The sequence below is a fragment of the Gopherus evgoodei genome, chromosome 2, assembly GCF_007399415.2.
Source record: "Gopherus evgoodei ecotype Sinaloan lineage chromosome 2, rGopEvg1_v1.p, whole genome shotgun sequence".
NCBI lineage: Eukaryota > Metazoa > Chordata > Testudines > Testudinidae > Gopherus > Gopherus evgoodei.
Window position 1 is genome coordinate 60,470,584 of NC_044323.1, and position 20,779 is coordinate 60,491,362.

Here is a 20,779-nt window from a genome sequence, read left to right on the forward strand (position 1 = left end):
GAACTGCTTATAATGTAGCTGTTTGGACATAAGAACACACAGACATCAAAAAAGCTGGTGCCAAGACAAGACCTACCTCTTGACAAACAGAAGAGATAAAGAGACATTCCATCTCATCTGTCCTCAGGAATGAAGCATACGTAATGAGAGTACTTTAAGCTCTTGCAGCCTCTGCTTGGCTGCTCTGTAGGGTAGGGCACAAGCACCCTACTGGCTCTCCCACTGGTGTGAGGAGTTACTGAGAAGACTGGGTGTTTTTGCAATCCCTCCCCATAGCACTAATCCATATGTCTGAAATACATGAACTAAGCCTCAAAATAGCTCCATGCAAGAGGAAGCATTACTAGATCCATTTTACAGATAGGTAGAATGAGGCCTAGAGGGGTTAAGCAATTTTACAATTTCATAGATTTTAAGGCCAGAAAGGATCATTAGATCACTTAGTCTGGCCTCTGTCATAAACAGATAGCTAAGGGTTAATGTCTCTTTCACCTTAAAAGGGTTAACAAACAGTGACCTGAAACACTTGACCAGAGGACCAGTCAGGAGACAAAATACTTTCAAAACTGGGTGGAGGGAAGTTTGGGGGTGAGTTCTTTGTTCTTTGTCTTGGTTCGGTGACCCTCTCGGCTCTGAGAGTGATCTCTCTATCTCCAGGCTTTCTAATCTTCTGTTTCCAAGTTGTAAGTACAAGGATAGTAAGACAATAGGTTTATATTTTTTTTTTGTATTTACATGTGTGCAGTTGCTGGAATGTTTTAAATTGTATTCTTTTTGGAGAAGGCTGTTTATTCATTTTTTTCTTTTAATTGACCCTGTATATTGTCACCTTGATACAGAGACCATTTTTATGTCTTTTTCTTTCTTTTTATATAAAGCTTTCTTTTAAAGACCTGTTTAAGTTTTTTTTCATTGGTTAAGGAGGGGGAAAATCTCTTTGTGTTAGATTTACTAAACCTGACTTTGCATACTCTCTGGGGGAGGGGAGGGAGAGATTTGATCTCTCGGTATTTGTGTTTCAAGGACTTGAAGCAGGGAATATCCTAGAGTACCCAGGGCGGGGAAATCTGGGAGGAGGTAAAGAGGGGGAAGGGAAGTGGGTTATTTCCCTTTGTGGTGAGACTCAGGGTATCTGAGTCTTGGGGTCCCCCAGGGAAGGTTTTGGGGAGACCAGAGTGAGCCAGACACTGGAATTTTCTGGCTGGTGGCAGCGATATCAGATCCAAGCTGGTAATTAAGTTTGGAGATTTCATGCTAGCTTCTCATGTTCTGAACTCTAAGGTTCAGATCTGAGTAGGAAAGTTATGACATGGTAGTAGGGGTGGGATAGATACAATCCAGAAGCCAGTAGGAATATTATTTTCTTTTTCTCTCTAGGGCTTTTAAGCAGAAAAAAAGGTTTGGTTTTAAAAGGTGCCAGAAGGAATTTTTTTTTCTGTTCTCTCGTTGCAGTTTGGCTTGCATATTAAGCAAGGATTTATTAAGGTTGACAAAGGGTCTTTTGTTAAACTATAGCACTCCAATTGAGAGTCAAGTACCCAGCACAAAACACATGCAAATAAAGTGGTTTTTCTGATTTACTTTACATTTAAAAGATTAGCTAGAGGAAGAAAAAAAAAGGCACTGTTGCTGGGCAAACCCCAAGAGACAACAGAGAGCCAGCAGTTCAAACAATAAACACCAGAGGGCACCCCAACACAAGAAAACAGGAACCATGATTTCCAAGGCAAAAAGTAATGCAGAGAAACAAGTCGAAGAAGCAGACCACAGGCGACAAATGGAAAAAAGAGAAAAAGAGGTGGAGCTGAAAGAAAGGGACGAAAACATCAAACTGGCAGCCTACAAATGAGAGCGAGCAGCCAAAGATGCAGCCCACCAACGAGAGAGGGAGAAACATCAACAAGAAATGGAAAAACAACAAAAACAGAGTGAAGAGAAGGAAAAAGAGAGAAATCATGAAATGGACTTGGCGCGGGCCAGGCAGGATGCTCCCACCAGTCCTAACAACCCTGCACCAATGATTGATCCACATCACAAGAAATTTCCCATCTACAAGGCAAGTGATGACACTGAGGCCTTCTTAGAAAATTCTGAAAGGGCCTGCCTTGGGTACAGCATCTCTGAAGACCAGTACATGGTAGAACTGAGGCCACAGCTCAGTGGACCGTTAGCAGAGGTGGCGGCTGAAATGCCTAAGGAAAACATAAATGATTATAAACTTTTTCAAACCAAGGCCAGATACAGAATGGGGATAACACCTGAACATGCCCGTCGGTGGTTCAGAAAGCAAAAATGGAAACCAGATGTGTCATTCCCCCGACACGCCTACCACATTGCAAAGAATTATGAAGTCTGGCTATCAGGAACAAAGGTTAACAATCTGGACGAGCTGCATCTCCTGATACAAATGGATCAGTTCTTAGATGGTATTCCTGAGGAAATAGAGAGGTACATCCTAGATGGGAAACCCAAAACGATAATCGAGGCGGGGGAGATTGGAGCCAAATGGATGGAAGTGGCAAAAAAGAAAAAAACTACCGTCAAGGGGAACGAATACCCCAGAGGGCACACCGACAATAAACCCTACAACTGAGGGCAGCCAAAGACCCCACCTACAACCCAAGGAAAGCCACAGACGCCCTATTCTTCCACCTCACCAGTCTCCAGTAACCCACCTCAACCCAGTGACCAGTCAGCTGGAAGATGCTTTAAGTGTAATGAACTGGGACATATAAAGGCCAACTGCCCAAAGAACCCCAATCAAGTGCAGTTCATTACACCACCCTCACACCAAAGATCCCCAGTCCCAGATGCCTCTCAAATACCCTTGAAGCGAAGGGAAAATTTGAGAGTGGGCGGAAAGAAGGTTACTGCATGAAAAGACATGGGGGCACAAGTGTCAGCTATCCACCAATCCTTCGTGGACCCCAAATTCATCAACCCAGAGGCCCAAGTGACAATTTACCCCTTCATGTCACAAGCTGTAGACTTGCCTACAGCTGAACTGCCTGTCCAGTACAAAGGCTGGTCAGGAAGGTGGACTTTTGCAGTCTATGACAATTATTCCATCCCCATGCTACTGGGGGAAGATTTGGCCAACCAGGAGAAGCAGGCCAAGAGAGTGGGAATGGTTACACGTAGCCAAACCAGGCAAGCTTCCAGACCCATTCCTGTTCCTGAGCCGTCCACAGGAAACCTGTCTGTGCTAACAAAGACCCAGACAAAGGTAGTGGACCCGGATTCCCTGCCAACAACGGAAACAGCCACAGCACCTCCAGTCCTAGGCCCAAAACTGGAACAGCCCCCAAAACCAGCACCAGTCCCAGCAATCGCAACCACATCTTCAACCTCACCACCAGAAGGCGCCAGCGAGCCAGAACTGGCAGAAGCAACAGACAACCATACCGAAGAGGCTCAGCCAGAGCCTGAAATACTCCCAGGTGCACCACCGGAAAGCGGTTCACCAGCAACGGAAACAACCCCATCACCTACATCGCTTCCAGAGGGACCAAGCCCAAGTCCACAGTCTGAGGAAGAACTGGTGTCCCCAGCCTCAAGGGAACAGTTCCAGACTGAGCAGGAAGCAGATAACAGCCTTCAAAAAGCTTGGGCGGCGGCACGGAGTACCCCACCGCCTCTCAGCTCTGCTCTCCAATCCCGGTTTGTAATAAACCAAGAACTTTTATACAAGGAAATTCTTTCCGGTGAACACGAAAAAAAATGGCAGCCGAAAAACAGTTGGTGGTTCCAACAAAGTACCGGGAAAAGCTCTTAAGCTTAGCCCATAATCATCCCAGTGGCCATGCTGGGGTGAACAAAACCAAAAACAGTCTGGGGAAGTCCTTCCACTAGGAGGGAATGGACAAGAACATTGCCAAGTATGTCCAGTCTTGTGAGGTGTGCCAAAGAGTGGGAAAGCCCCAAGACCAGATCAAGGCCCCTCTCCAGCCACTATCCATAATAAAGGTCCCATTTCAGCAAGTAGCTGTGAATATTCTGGGTCCTTTCCCAAAAAAAACACCCAGAGGGAAGCAGTACGTACTGACTTTCGTGGACTTTGCTACCCAATGGCCGGAAGCAGTAGCTCTAGGCAACACTAGGGCTAAAGCTGTATGCCAGGCACTAACAAACATTTTTGCCAGGGTATGACAGCCTTCCGCATAACAGGCTATAGAATTTCTTCCAGTTATTCCTGTATTGAGCCCAATAACTTGTGTTTGACTAAAGCATATAATTTTCTCAAGGTAAGTGAATCAGCTACAGAGCAAGGAATACAACCCAGAAGTCCTGACTCCCAGGGCTCAAATAACTCAGCCCCCTTCATTTAAAAACAAAGGTCCTAATGAAACTACAGTTGGCTGCTGGGTCACCAGATGAGGTGCCAACTTTGGAGATCCATCAGAAGTAAAACCTTGCATTTTAAAATGTTTTAATAGTTTATTAGGAGTAACTGTAATTAAAATAACAGTGGGGAATTTTCAAATTGGTTTAATCAATCAATTAAATGAAATGCAAAAATAAGGTGGGTATATTTTATTATTATTAATCTAACTGAATATAAACACCCAACAAATTTTAGGCACCTTCAAAACTCACAATTTTATAGGGTTTTGTTAAAATTATTGGATTTTCTTTATTCTCCACTTCTCCCCTCCTGCTCTTGCATTCTAATCCTGGCTCTGACACTGATAGGGGAAGGCCTCCAAGCACCAGCTAAATATACCTCTAAACTGCAGTTGGGAACAAGTCTCCCAGCCCAGGTAGACAGCATGCTAAAAATAGCAGTGTGGATTGTACTAGCCACCTGAGTTCAGACCCAGGGGGTGTCAGGTGGGCCTAAGAGCCTGAACTGACACCTAAGCAGCAGTGTCCACACTTATTTCTAGCATGCTAGCTTGAGCAGAGCTAGTGTGCTGTCCACCAGGCTGGGAGGCTCAATCCCAGCTGCAATGTAAGTGCTATGAGAAGTGAAATTTGTGAGTCAGTCAGTGGTATTCTGTCCTTTGATCCAGAATTGGACTAACACCCAGCATGGAGTGAGGTGCCATTGTGCTGGTGAAGGTGCCACTGTTCAGATGAGATTAAAAAGAGATCTTGTCCACTTGTGTTAATTAACATTTTCATCATGCACTTCCTAAGCCCAGGGTTATTATCCCCAGTGTCCTGGCTGAATTCAAATTCAGATAATGACAGCTTGTCTTTCTGAAAACCACCTGCAGCGGGACACAATTCACACACACATTTTAGTATTTTAACTTTTGCTTCCCTGAGATAGACCTATTGCATTTCAGAAAGGTACATGGTTCAGCATTCAAAGCCAGCCTTATATCCTTGTTCTTTTCTATGGCTTCATGTGTTCTTACTATGATTTCACTAACAACTTTACAAAAACATCTTTTTCATCCCAAGGCTGCCTGTACACAGACCATTTTGAGAAAAGCTCAGACCAGGTCTTGAAGACAGCAGTAAAAAGCCTGTGGCCAATCTCCATCACTGCTATGTAATACTTGAGGGCTTCCATCACCAAAGTATCTGAGCACTTCACAGACATGAATGAAATCATCCTCACAACATCCTTGTTACAGGATTGTAATCCCCATTTTAACAGATGGGCAACTTCCGTACAGAAAGATTGCATGACTTACTCAAGATCCTAGGAAGTCTGTGGCAGAGCCGGGAATTGACTCCAGATCTGCCCCAGTGTCTTAATCACAAGAGCATCCTTTCTTGGATCTTCACTGATGTTAGACCAATGACAGGAGAATTTTTGAAAACGTACAGAGTATACAAAATGAGAGAACAGGTGCAGGAGCAGTACCCCTGTACAATTTATCTAATAACTCAGAGCACTCAGCCTCTTGTATAAAAGTGATTTAAAATGTTGGGGAATCAAGCATTATGAATGGTAGGGGCACTAATACATCAGCTACAGAACAGTATATGGCAAAGTGCCTGGTTTTTCCAAGATATCATCAAGTCTTGGGTGTGAGGCAAAATTTATTGCAGCTTTTACCAAACAGAAGAGAAGGAAAAGGGGGAGAGGAGATTTTAAGCTTGTTCCGTCATACATAATTTATTAGAAACAGAATTTCAAGAATAAGTAGCTTAATTATTTTAGAGGTTCCTGAAACAGAAAAACTGTTAGAGCAGGATTGTGTTCACACATATTTTGGGGACACCAGGAACCTAGATGCCTCACACAAACTGTTCAATCTACCAAATTCCCACCAAAAAAACCCCCATCTCCACTATTCATTTTCTGTTATTAAAGGGCTAAGTTTAAATTAGACCCTCTCTCAAAACACAAACAAAACATTTAAAGAAACATTGATTGGTGTTAAAGATGTTCAGAGGACAATTTTGGGTAAGAAGTTATTATCTTGGTACTGTTGCAAAGGTCCTTCCATTTGGTTTTGGTCATAAGTAATACTATTCTTGACCAAGAGAAAGTCAAGAATATAGTCAATGGACAAATAAGGTTACAATAGATGTACCCCCTAAGGCTGCTCACAGAGACCTTTTCTTTTTCAATTAATTTATTTATAGATAAGTATCCTACTATCAGTCACAAATGTACATACCACAGTGAGTAGGGTTCTCTCCAATGTGTACAATGCACTCAACAGAGAAAAGAAACCCTGGCCTAAAGAGCTCACAGTTTAAAGACATTAACAGACACAATGTCATGAACAATATACATTGGCGTTATAGCTGGAATGTTTTGTGGAAAGGTGCCTTTTCAGTAGGAGGGGATTGAGGAAGTTTAAGCATTCATTGGAATAGTGTTCAAATGTTACGGGTGGCATGAAAGGAGACAGAAAAGCTAGAACGAGCAAAGTAGAAAAAGAGAGCAGTCAAGAAAGCAGCTTGGGCAGAGTGTAGGTTGCTGGAGGTTGTGTAAAAGGAGACGACACTTTTTGTTGAACCTTGTAGCAAACAAGGCTACACTGGGCCAACCCCAACTGCAAAAAGATGTCTTGTACTACTTGACCCGTCAAGGGCCACTCATGCCTCTGAGACCTGTCTGAGATAATCTGCCAAAATATTTCTCTCCCCTGCTAAATGCTAGGCCACCAGATAGACCTTGTGAAGGATACACTAGTACCGTAGACAGGTTACTTGGGCAGATAACTGGAAAAATGAGCACCCTCATCATGTTTGTTCATGTATTGTCCATTGCTGCCTGAAATAACTTTTCCCTCTCTATGAGAGCATACCATACTTGTAGCAAGGAATGGTCAAGTCAACCAAATGGCTGTCAACTCCAACACATTTAGATGCATGCTCTTTTCCTGAAAAGGCTAGTGACCTTGGATTGTAAAATGACCCAAATGTGCTCCACATCTATTGTTGAATGCACCTGAAGTTATCATGACCAATGATAAAGGGGATTGAAAAGGACACTTCTGAGAACATTTAATCTGTCCATTCACCACCTCAACAAATTTAGAATGTTTTGAGGTATGGTGACAAACATTTGAACGGTCTCTAGATTGGGTGTGTAGACTTGAGCTCTACTGCTGCATTTGCTTTATTCTGAGAGGAGCAAAAGTGGTAGCGAGCATCAAATCCAGGAGACCTGGGAAAGCCATCACTTTCCAGGTTTGATGGGTTCAAATTTAAAAAAACAGCTTGCTCTACTTTTAGAAACCTGTCCTCTGGGAGAAAGGCTTTCCCTGCTACAAAGTCCAAGTGTTTTGAATAAAAACCCTCACCACACTGATGTTTGGATACCCTCTTGACAGTTCCTATTTGGAGTAAATTCTGTACTTCCAAAAGTAGTCATGTGACGGTTCCCTGAAAAGGAAAGGTAGGGGGAAATTAAAAGGGGGTAATTTTTCAAACCGAATAGCATAGTCCTTCTCCATAACTTCTAGGGTCCATAAGTCCAATGTAATACGACTATTTGTTGTTGAATCAGGCTAGCCTGTCTCCAGATAAAGGAAGGGATGAGTCCTCACTGATTGGTCAATGACTCTCCAACCTCACATCAACTCTGAGGCCCGGTGTTCGAGAAAGACAGAGGATGGATCAGGTTGTTTCATCTTAGGGTTGTTTTGTTTTGTTTTGTTTGCTTTTTACTAACACTAACTATAACTATCTCTGTAATAACTTATCTAAATATTTATCTAAAAACTACTTCTTAACAGTTTTAGGGAGAAGTGCTAACAGTGCCCCTTCACTCCGTCTTCAGCCGAGGATGGTTGAGAGGGAACTGAAGGGCTTGGGTCATATGCACGCTACATGGGGCACCAACGGCACTGCAAGATGCCTACTGCACATGAGTGACCCTGACGGACACTACTACCATAAATCTCCAATAGATTTATGTGATGCCCCACCACCTAAAGTGAAGCACCCACAGGGACACTACTAGAAGAAGAGCCAAGGATTGCTGAGCCATCATATCCCTATCAGATAAAACATCTCCTCTCCATCCATGAGGATGATTCAAAAAATTTTGTGGTGGAACCCATTAGGGTCATGGAGACCAGGACAGCCAGTCTCTCCAATAGCTAGGATCTGGAAACATACTCACAGGAGGAGGAGCAAAGGAGTGAGGGAACTAAGGGTGAAGAGGCATGAACCAGGATGAATCAGGTCTCTTAACTCTCCCTTTATTCTTCTCTAAATGACGATCGGACCTCAGAACGTCTATGGACCACACCGACGACAACAATGGTACTGGATGGTGAAGAGAGATAAAAGATCAGAAAGATGTGACAGGGGACCCTGTAGGACAGGGGTTCTCAAACTGGGGGTCAGGACCCCTTGGGGGTTGTGAGGTTATTCCATGGGAGGTTGTGAGGTTATTATATGGGGGATCACAAGCTGTCAGCCTGCACCCCAAACCCCGCTTTGCATCCAGCATTTATAATGGTGTTAAATATATAAAGTGTTTATAATTTATAAGGGGGAGGAGGGGTGTCACACTCAGAGGCTTGCTATGTGAATGGGATCACCAGTACAAAAGTTTGAGAACCACTGCTGTAGGAGTCTTAGGAAGCACGGATGGATTTTGAGAAAGACAATCTCCTCTACTCTTCCCCCCTCTTCAGGTGAAGATGCAGATCTCAGAACCCACAATGCCAGTCTTTTCCTCAGCACCATCTGCCTCTGACTCAGCTGTAAGGAATGTTCGGACTCATACCAACCACTAATGTAAAAGTCCTCTTTGGATCCAAGGATCCCAGTACAGGAGCAGAGGACCAAGCCAGTCCCACAGACCTGGGAAGTATCAGATCCGGAGAAATATTCAGCTCCATAGCTCCAGTCTTCGAAGTTGAACCCAGAACTGACTTGGGTTTCAGAGTTGGAACCACATAGTCCATGACAGAGTCAGACAGATCCTATAAGTCTGACATAAGGGACCTGGCACTGCAAATGATAGCTGTCTGCCCTCCCTTGCCTTCTTCCCCAGAACTGATGGAGAACCAATGATGTGGTTCTAGGACCCTTGGCAGGGAGACAGCCTTTTTCCACCAACAGTGTTTTCAAAGCCTTGATGGCTTTAACAGAAGGATCTGGAGCCAGAATGGAGCCTAACATCCTGGAATGTTTGAGCGGCTTAGTCTTCCTAGAGGAAGTCACAGGAGCCAAATACAGTATCTTAGGCTTTGGATCTGACATCCATCAGGAACTGAAGGGTTTAGCAGATAGAGCTTCCTTAAGAAGTATATTCTGCCTCTCTTTCCATGCTTTGAGAGTCCAGCAAATGGGACACCCAGAAATTGAATGACCTTCCCCCAGGCACTTCAGGCACCTAACATAGTTGTCTGATGCCAGGAAAACAGTTGGGCATGAAGCACATCTCTTAAATCCCAGCTTTTTCTTCAATTCCACCATCCTACCAACTATATCTAAACTTATCAGTATGCTTAAACTATATTACACACTAAGAACGACAACAACTGAAACTATGAAAGGGACCGTCAATGGAAAACAAAGTGTGAATCCAAAGGGACTGGAGCAGTTCACCTCCATATGTTGCAGCAGTTAGAAGGAACTAAGGTGGTAGAAGGCACAGCACCTTGTTATATAGCCTTGCCCTCACAGGGTTAAAAAATGCTGAGGGAAGAGGGAAGAGCTGGTGCGAGAGTGCTCTAATGGGCACTTCTTGGAGAAGGTTCTACCATTAGATGCCACATGTGGCAATATGCAGGGCCACACAAAGAACTTTCTGTTATGCTGTACAGTGCATGCTTTTATTAGCGTGGGAGGGAGTAATTACAGGGACTGCAAATTTGATACTGAATATCAAGACATGTTCAAGCTATTTTATATCTCAAAATAGAACAAAGATTGTTCTACCTAATGTAGAATTTTCTGCCAAAAATGAATTTATGGCATTACATACTTTATAAATGGTCCACATGGTAACTGAATTTGTTATTGCATCAAATCTAGTCTGGTTTTTGGGGAAAAGTGCTTCTTCAGCATGGCTGGAATAGCACTAAAGCTGTGTTAGGACCCAATCCTTCAAACGCTTTCAGGTAGCTTTACTCACATAGCCTCATTGACTTAAATAGGTCTACTCCGACGAATATAACTACACCGGACCCTTGCTAGAATGCAGGATTTGGGATCCATGGCCACAACTGTGTTATATGTGAATTCGCGCTATATAGATGCATGTTCTAGCAAGGGTCTGGTGTATAAGTAAGTATCTGCAGAAGAGGGGTTAAAATGAGTTGCTGAGTAGTATTTGCTGAGAGAGTGGAGTGACACCTCTGTTACAATGCATTGATTGTTCACCATTTGTTCAGACAGCTTCAGGTAGACCTACAGAAGAAAAAGCAGTTAGTAACCTCTTGCAACTGTTGTTCTTCAAGATGTGTTGCACATGACCATTCCACTCTGGGGTGTTTGCATGCCACACACATAATCACCAGAAATTTTCCCCTCAGTGGTACCTATTGGGGTGGCTTGAGCACCCTCTGCTGCCACACACTACTGGCGTAGTGTGTATAAAGGGCCCAGCTGATCCCCAGGCCCCTCAGTTCCTTCTTTCTAGAAACTCTAATGTAAAGGGGTAGGAGGGCAGGTCATGGAATGGAGATGTGCCACACATCTAAAAGAATAACAGTAACGAAATCTTAGTAACTGTTTTTCTCCTACAAGTGATTGCACATGTGAACATAAGAATGGCCATAGTAGGTCAGACCAATGGTCCATCTAGCCCAGTATCCTGTCTTCCCACAGTGGCCAAGTCCAGGTGCCCCTGAGGGAATGAGCAGAGCAGGCAATCATTGAGTGATCCATCCTGTCGTCCATTCCCTGCTTATGGCAAACAGAGGGTAGGTACACTCAGAGAATGAGATTTCATCTCTGACCCACATTGGCTAATAGCCATTGATGGACCTGTCCTCCATGAATTTATCTAGTTCTTTCTTGAACCCTGTTATAGTCTTGGCCTTCACAGCATCCCCTGGCAACAAGTTCCACAGGTTGACAGTATTGTGTGACAAAATGCTTCCCTTTGTTGGTTTTAAACCCGCTGCCTGTTAGTTTCATTGGGTGACCCCTGTTTCTTGTGTTATGTGAAGGTGTAAATAATTCCTTGTTTACTTTCTCAACCAGTGAAGATTTTATAGACCTCTATCATAAGCCCTCTTAGTTATCTCTTTTCCAAGCTGAAAGGTCCTAGTCTTTTTCATCTCTCCTCTTCTGGAAGCTGCTCCATATCCCTAATCATTTTTGCTGCCATTTTCTGTACCTTTTCCAATTCTGATAAATTTTTTAGATGGAGTGACCAGAATTGCACACAGTATTCAACTCTATGCATTCCATTCTTGGTGACTCCCAAGCAGTAATATAAGTGGAGGGATCAGAGTTCACATACACAGACTGTAGGACAGCTCAACCAAATTTGGAATCATCTCTAGAGTACTGGGTGATGGCATAATGGGAGGAGAAAGTGTGCACCAACGACCAGGATGCTGCTTTACAAATGTCCTGGATAGTGAATCTGTGCTAGGAACACTTGAGTATGCATGCGATCTTGTGGAGTGAGCAATCAGCTCATCTGGTGGCAAAATGCCTGTCAGATCATAAGTGTGGATACAGGAAGTTAGCCAAGACAAAATTCTCTGTGAGGAGATTGGAAGACCTTTCATTTTGTCCACTATATCTTTGGAAGACCTTTCATTCTGCCCATGAACAGTTGGATGGACCATTGAAACAGTTTGGTCATGTGTAAGTAGAACACCCATGCTCATCTAATGATCAATGCGTGTAAGAGTTGCTCATCTCTATTTGAATGTGGTTTGGGGTAAAAAACAGGCAAGTAAATTGATTGTTATTTGAATCAATTTGAAACTACTTTAGAGAGAAAACTCTGATAAGGGTCTAAGTACACCTTATCTTTAAAGAAGACTGTATGGTAAATCAGATGTGAGAGCGCACAGTTCAGGGACCCTCCTCTCAGAAGTGATAGCAATTAGGAAAACCACATTCCAGGAAAGGTGTAATAAGGAGCTCATTGGAAAGGTTTAAATGGTGGTCCCATGAATGTAGACAAGACCAAGTTCAAGTCCTAAGGGGGAATGTGCTCCCTTAATTGACTGTACAACCTTTCCAGGCCTTTAAGAAATCTGATTGTCACATAATTAGGAAAAAAAACAGAACAGTTATCCATGCAAGGGTGGAGAGCTGATATTACTGCCAGGTGAACCTTGATAGAGGAAGTTGCTAAGCCTTGTTGTTTCAGGTGTAGCAGTTAGTCAACTATATGTTAGATGGATGAATGCATCAGTAAGACTCCAGTTTGACAAGTCAAGATAGAAAACCACTTTCATTTTGACAAATAGGTGGCCCTGATGGAGGGCTTTCTGCTACTTGGTAAGACCTAGCAAACTCGCTCTGAGCAAACCTGTTCTCTGGGATTCAGCCATGGAGCTTCCAGGTCATTAGATGAAAAGATTGTGGGTTCAGATGGAGCAGCTGAGCCTGGTCTGGGGAGATTAGATCCGGGCAATGGTGGCAAGATTGACAATGCCACCTAGAGGTCCAGCAGAAAGGAGAACCAGGGTGGGTGAAACCACACTGGGGCTATTAATATACCTGAGCATTGTCCCACTGGAATTTTAGTAACATTCTGTGTAGGAGTAGGAGTAGGGGGGAAAGCATAGTAAAAGCTTCTCTCTCCAGGGTAGCAGGAAGGCATCTGTGATTGAACCTGGACTGTGGCCTTGCAGGGAGCAGAACTGATGATATTTTCGCTTAGACTTGTTTGCAAAGAGGTCTATCTAGGGAGTCCCCTGCTTCTGGAAAATGCATCTGGCTACATCCAGGTGAAGACACCACTTGTGGTGACTCAAAAATGACCTGTTCAGGCAGTCTGCAAGGTTGTTCTGCCTCCTTGGAAGATAAGAGGCCACGAGATTGACTGAATGGGCTACACAAAATTCCTGCAAGTGAACTACTTCCTGACAAAGGAGGGATGAGCAAACTCCTATCTGCCTGTTGAGGTAAAAAACATAGCTGTGGTGTTGTTTGTAACAACAAACAAGTTTCTCCTTCTGCTATGAGATAAGAAAATCTGAGAGACAAGGTAGGTGAGGTAATATCTTTTAAAGGACCAACTGCTGTTAGTCTCCCTCACCAACAGAATTTGGTCCAATAGAAGGTATTACCTCACCCACTTTGTCTCTCTAATATTCTGGGACTGACCTGGCTACAGTTACACTGCACACAACAGTAGGAAAGCCTTACAGGCAAGACAAATTAACCTGAGTTCTCTGATGTTGATAGGAAGAAAGAGCTCCCTCAAGGACCAAAGACTCTGAGTTCAGAGGGGCCCCAGGTGAGCTCCCCACTCTACAGCAGGTACGTTTGAGACCAGAGTCATTGATGGTTGGGGTTGGAAACACCCACAAAAATGCTGAAAGGATCCAACCACCAATTCAGCAAAGTTAGAACCTGTAAATGTATTGTGAGCACGGTGTCCAGATGAAGATAGCTTGGCGAGCACACTGAGGCCAGCCACATCTGGAGGAGGTTGAGGTGCAGCCTCATGTGTTGTATTACAAATGTGCACAAGGCCATGTGCCCTAGGAGCCTCAGACCAGTGGTTCTCAAACATTTGTGCTGGTGACCCCTTCCACACAGCAAGCCTCTGAGTGCACTGACCCCCCCCCCCCCGCATATATTAAAAACACTTTTTAATATATTTAACACCTTATACGTGCGGGAAGCAAAGCAGGGTTTGGGGTGGAGGCTGACAGCTTGCAACCCCCCAGGTAATAGTCTCACAACCCCCTGAGGTGTCCTAACCCCCAGTTTGAGAACCCTGCCTTAGACCATTTCAGGCTGTTGTGATTGGATGAAAGTTGAGGTCTGTCACTACAGATTGAACAGATTGTGGACTCTTGACTCTGGGAGAAATATTCTGGCCTGGGTAGAGTCCATCACCACCTCTATAAATAGTATCCTCTGTACTGAGAAGAGGGTGGACTGGTTTGCATTGATCAATAGGCCTAGGGCCTTGAATGTTGACTGAATGAGTCAAAAGCTGGATATAACCTTAGCTTTGGACCAGTAGACCTGCACTCCAATCTTCTCAGGAATGCTGCTACCATGGCCATACATTTTGGGAACAGCGGAGGAGCTGCAGACAGACCAAACTCAAGCACTGTGATCTAGTAATGCAAATGCTTCACTATGCACATGAGGCACTTTCTGTGCCTTTGGTATATTGGCACATGAAAGAAGGCATCTCAAATTGAAGATGGTGTACCAATCTCCAGGATCCAGATAGGGAACAACGGATGCCATGGTGACCATGCTAAACTGCAGCCAAGTCAGGCTCATCCAGAGAAGCTTGCAATGAAGCCCTTGCCACCAATTTTTCCTTATCCACTAGGGAGAACTTCCACCTAACATCTTCTGGCAGCATGTCTTTGAATTTTAGCAGGTCTTTTAAATTTTAGCACATTAAAGTCAGACCTGCCCAAAGTGCACACTGGTTTGCAATCCTGAGTTGGAACCACTGCCCTCTCCCACCAGGTAAAATAAACTTTCTGACTAAATAGGTCTAACTTTTTTGAGTCTTTTGATATTGGGGTTGTGCCCTGCTGCCCCTGCCTTTCCCTCTTCTTGGCAGCAGATGCTACCAGGGACCCAGGGTGGAGGGATAGGAGTAAAGGAACTCATAACCCTGGGCAGATACCTAATACTTGCATTCAGCCCTTTTTGAAGTGAGAATGGATGCAGGGGTCTCCACAGCTCCTTAACTTGGTCAATAAGTGCCTCATTGAGAGGCAGGGCCAGTCTGGAAGGACTTGCAGTGGCTAAAATATTGACCAGGCAGCTAGAGGATTCTTTAAACTTCCTCCACCTGTATGCCCAGACTTCAGGCAATCCTCTAACAATTCTCGGTGTGCCTTATAGTTACCTGGGGGAGGTGACATGCCCCCTCCTGCGACTGCCTTACCAGGGGAGGGGAAGAGAAGGCCAACACTGGCTGCGGATGCTCTTCCTCCATTTCTTGATCTGCAGGGTCCTGTTGAGCTGGCTCTTGATGTCCAGTATCAGGCTTGGTGCCAGAGTCAGGAACAAGTAAAGTAAGTGCCACACACCTTTTTGATGCCACTGAATAAAAGTACCTGGAATATGATCTGGAAATGGGGGGAAACCTCACTGATTCCAAAAGGATCACTGAACAGCTATAGGATCTCAAAGACCTTCTGGCCAACCACTCCATGGTACTTCTGTGACAGGATCCATGGAAGGGTAGAAACACCTAGAGGAGGTGTAGTGAGAGTTGCTCCAAGGATGAGAAATGTAGGACCCAACCTCTGATTTGGAAGAGGCTGATTTTCCTTCTGCTGACCACAGAGTTGTAGAAGGTGCTGAAGATCAGTGCCAAAGCAGAGAGACCTGCAGAGAAGCAAGCATCATGGGTTATCCCTTTGATGGTACTGAAGGACAAGCCTACATGAGGCTGGCAAGGTACCCAGCATTGTAGCAATCCTGCTGGTTCTCTTGCGTCTGCTGGCACTGATAGAATCAACTCTTGTACCGCCAGCGATACTGACACTGACAGAGTCAGGATGTCCCTGGCAACTGCAAACACCTCCAGTGGGGTTGGTACTGAGATAGTGTCGATACTGTGTAGTGCTGTGGATGTGGAAGGAGCCCCTTCTGGCTCTGGACTCAACAGAACCTGCCTAGGCACAGGATTCAATGGCACCATCTTCTGTGGTATGGAATAGACTGCACTCTACTCTTAACTCCATGCCTAGCAGACTTTGGAGCCAGGGGTCTCCTGCTTTTTGTGCCTCTTGGTAGGCACTGGGGATGGCACACTCCTTACGAACATTGAGGCACTCAGTGCCGAGTCTGACCGACCTGGCTCAGATGGAGGTTTCAAGGCTGCCTCCACAAGTAGAAAATTTACCCTGGCTTTTACTCACAATCTTTCTTTGTGTGAGACTTAAAAATCCTTGCAAATTTGGCAACACTCTGCTGTATGAGCTTCCCCAAGGCACTTCAAGCAATTTGATTGTGGGCATAGCCTTATCGCAGGAAACACAGGGAAGCATCTCTCAGCAGCAGGAATCAACCAAAACCCTCAAACAGGGTAAAAACCTAACTAACTCAACAAACACTAAACTATTTACAATAAACAACAGGAGAATACAGGCCACTAAGCGCACCTGCAAAAGTAAGAGCAGGAGCTCCAGCAACTCTCACAGGCAGTGAGGCCTTGTCTACACTATGGGAAGAGATCAATCTAGTAACGTGAATAATGTAGTTGAAGTTGACGTACTTAGATCTCCTTACTGTGGGGTCCACACTATGCTGTGTCAACTGGAGACACTCTCCTGTCGACTCCCCTTGCACTTCTTGTTCAGATGGAGTACAGGAGTTGACGGGAGACCTGCTAAATCGACCACCGATGCATCGATCCCCCTGTTAAATGTAGACAAGCCCTAAGAAGGCACAGAAGGGGCTCAGGGTTGGATGGACCTATATACTGATGCCAGTGGCGCATAGCAGCAGAGAGCACTTGAGCTGCCCTGATGGGTAACACTGACGGAAAATTTTCCGGTGACTGTACACAGGGCACATCCACATCCAAGAAGGGAATGCACATGTGCAATCAAAAGGTATAACATGTATGCAACACTCAAATTGCACTGATTGCTCCTTTGCTTAAAGGCCTTATCTACCTACAGCATGAGCAAGATCTGGAAGCAGCTCAGCAAACTTCCATTGTAGTGAAGCGGCCTTCAACAAGCTGCTGCGACCTGGAAAATGCAACGAGTTAAGCAACTGCAGATTGTGAAAACTCTTGGGAGCTATTTAATCCAAGATCTATTCATAGATTTAATTATGAAAATCAGAGAGGTTTCTGTCATGTGTATATACATGAGTAACAGATTGTAATGTAAAAGTATGAATCCTTCTGGGTTTTAGAAAAGAGCAGCATGGCTGAATAAATTCACTACATCAGACCTGCACAACTCGTAAAGCAGCGAGGGCCATATTACTCCAAAGAAAACAGCTGAGGGCCGAACACACACACACACCCCAGCGCCGCCAATCCCCCTTCCCCCCCCGACACCAGGAAGGGGAAAGGGGGGAAGTGTGAAGGGACTGGATGCAACTGTCCAACACACAAACAGGGGCCGCAGGGAGCCAGGGGCGGGGGGGGGGAACAATGTGATAGGGGCCATGGAGGGGGAAGGTCCCTGGACTAGGGGAGGGGGCAGCAGTTGGGGCAGAATAGGTGCAACACACACGTCTCTGTGTGACTGGCTGCCTACAGACAGTTCAACTGCCCACTCGTCCCATCACTACAGAGACCGTCCTGGGAGCAACCAACACAGTAGCCACCCTGCCCCGCCCCAACCGAAGGAGGGGGGGGATAGGGAAGGGTCTTGGCCGAGTTCTACCCCCCTCCCGCCCGAGCTGCAGCTCGAGCCCAGGCTGGGCACCCCTCCCCTTGCTCGGCACTTACCAACTCTGCCTCGTGCGTACTGCTTCCTGCCTCAGCACGCCCTGGAAGTGACACACCTGCTGTACACCAGGCGGGGGAAGCAGAAGACGGAGACACGTGCGCTTCTGGCCGTTAGGGCAGTTGGAGTGTGGCGCACGTGCGGGGCTGTAAGGTGGGGCTCTCCTTGGGCAGGGGGCGAACCCAGGGCCGGTGCAGGAATATTTTGCGCCCTAGGCGAAACTTCCACCTTGCGCCCCCCACCCCTCCGCACATCGGTTCGTTGAGGGGCAAATCCCAATAAGACTTTATAGACCCCAGGGGCTGCTCCCCAGACCAGGTTCCCCTCCCACCCCCTGAACTCCCCTGGAGGGTGCACAGACCCCCCATGAGCCCTCCCCACCCCACACAGGTGGCCCCTGCCCCAAGTCCACTCACTGGCTTTGCCAGGCTTGGGCCGCTGCAACAGTTTGGCAGGGAGGAGCCGCCTTCCGGAGGCACCGGAGAGCCAGAGCATCCTGCTTGCGGCAGCAGCAAGCCTCAGCCATGGAGGAGCCGACATGGTGCAGGGGGGCAGCAGCCCTGCAAAGGTGGCAGCGTTGCTAGCGGGGAGCAGCCACACCTCCCGCCCCTCCTGCCCAGGCTCCTGCAAGCTGCAGCGGACGCATGCAGGTGCCAGTCCCCCATACCCCCCCCCGCTGTCTCCTCACCACACTTGGGCTCTGCAGCTCTCAAGAGTCTGAGCCACCACCGCCACTGCCCCTCCAGGAGCAGGCTCAGGGCCCTGCACCCCAGTGAGTCACAAGCCTGGGAGCGGCAAAGCCTGAGCGTGGTGAGGGGGAAGCCGGGGGGGGTGCACATGGGCCACTGACTGCATGCATTTGCTGCAGCCTGCAGGAGCCCCGGGGGGTTGGGGGGCGCTCTACAGGCCGCAGCCTGGGCAGGAGACGTGGATGCTCCCTGCTAGCTGTGCCACCGCCTTTGCAGGGCTGCTGCCCCGTGCCACGCCGGCTCCTCCATCGCTGGGGCGCGCTGCCCATGTAAGTCGACGCTCTGGCTCTCCGATGCCTCTGAAAGGCAGCTCCTCCCTGCCGAGCCAAGGCACCACCTTTTTAGGGTTACCATATTTCATCAATCAAAAAAGAGGACAGGGAGAGCCCCGCCCCCATCCACTCCCTCCCACTTCCCACCCCCCTCAGAACCTCCAACCACCCCTGCTCCTTGTCCCCTGACTGCCCCCTCCTGAACCCCCCCCCACCCTAACTGCCCCCCTAGGACTCTATCCCTACCTGTCCCCTGGCTGCCCCAACCCTTATCCACACCCCTGCCCCCAGACAGACCCTTGGGACTCCCATGCCTCATCCAACCATTCCCCATCCCCTGACAGACCCCCCCCAAGAACTCCCGACCCATCCAACCCTCCCTCTGCCCCGACAGCCCCCTCAGAACTCTCGACCCATCCAACTCTCCCCCTGCTCCCTGTCCCAACTGCTTCGATCCCTCTCCACACCCCTGCCCCCCCAGAACTCCCGACCCATCCAACTCTCCCCGACAGCTCCCCCAAACTCCTGCCCCATCCAACCCTTCTCCTGCTCCCTGACTGCCCCCTGGGTCCCTTACCACCATGCCGCTCCAGCCGCTGTGCTGAGGCAGGGGGAGGGGCGGAGTGGGGGAGGGATTGTGCCTGCTGGAGGCCAATGGGAGCAGCTAAATCAGGCCCAGGTGCCCAATCAGTCGCACCGCACTCTGCATGAGGAGAAGGGAGGGGAGGAAGAAAAAATCCCAGACCATTGCACCAGCCCTGGGCGAACCCAACAGCGCCACCATGCCACTTGCTCACGGGCCGCACAGTGAGCCCACGCGGGCCACATGTTGTGCATGCCTGCACTACATCATAGTAAAGAAGTGAAGGTAACAAAATATTACATGGAATTATTTGTGTTGCAGTAGCACCTAAAGATTCTCCTCAAAATCAGGGCCCCATTGGGATGGGTGCTGTCCAGATATGCAGGAAGCCACATCACACAGCTTCTGGCAGAGAACCACCTTCAAACCTGGACATCCAGGCAACAATTGCTGCTCTTCGGCCACCCAGTTCTGAAGGAAGCGCAGAAATGGTTGGCAATACCGTGACATCCCCCCACTCAATAATAATTTTGCAACCCCTGCAACTCCCTTTTTGGTCAGGACCCCCAACTTCAGAAATGCTGGTCTCCCCCAACAAAATCTGTATAATATAGGGTAAAAGCAGACGAAAGGCCAGATTTCACGGTCCATGACATTTTTCATGGCCATGAATTTGGTTGGGCCCTAGTAATTGCACAGTAATTGTGTGTTTTCCTGGACAGTCAAGTGAAAAGTGCAGAGTACTAAAGTATTAATAAATGTATACAACTTGAAAAACAAAATTCCAGTTTGTTTATTCCAATAGCCAAAAATATTAAACACAAAACAATGCAAATTCATGGTTTATACTTTAGGAATATTAACTCTAGAGTACAATTTAAAACATATTTTATTACATAAAAAGTGAAACACTGCATTACCAAAATAGAAGACAGAAAAATAATCACACAAACTATGCAAAACATTAAAAATATGAGAAAGTGTGGCACTTTCATTTAAACTTAGGCTTTCAAGTTAAGACAGAGAACACCTACGAACGGATGCAGTTATTCCATAGACCTGTGTTACTAAAAATATACATCTAGTCCATTGTTGCAGTCTTTCAGAAATGGAGTTACACAGACACAAAATCCAGTATGTTACACATCTATATACAGCATTTTAAAATTAAACTTTGACTAAAGAAATATTTGACATAATTACTAAATTTGT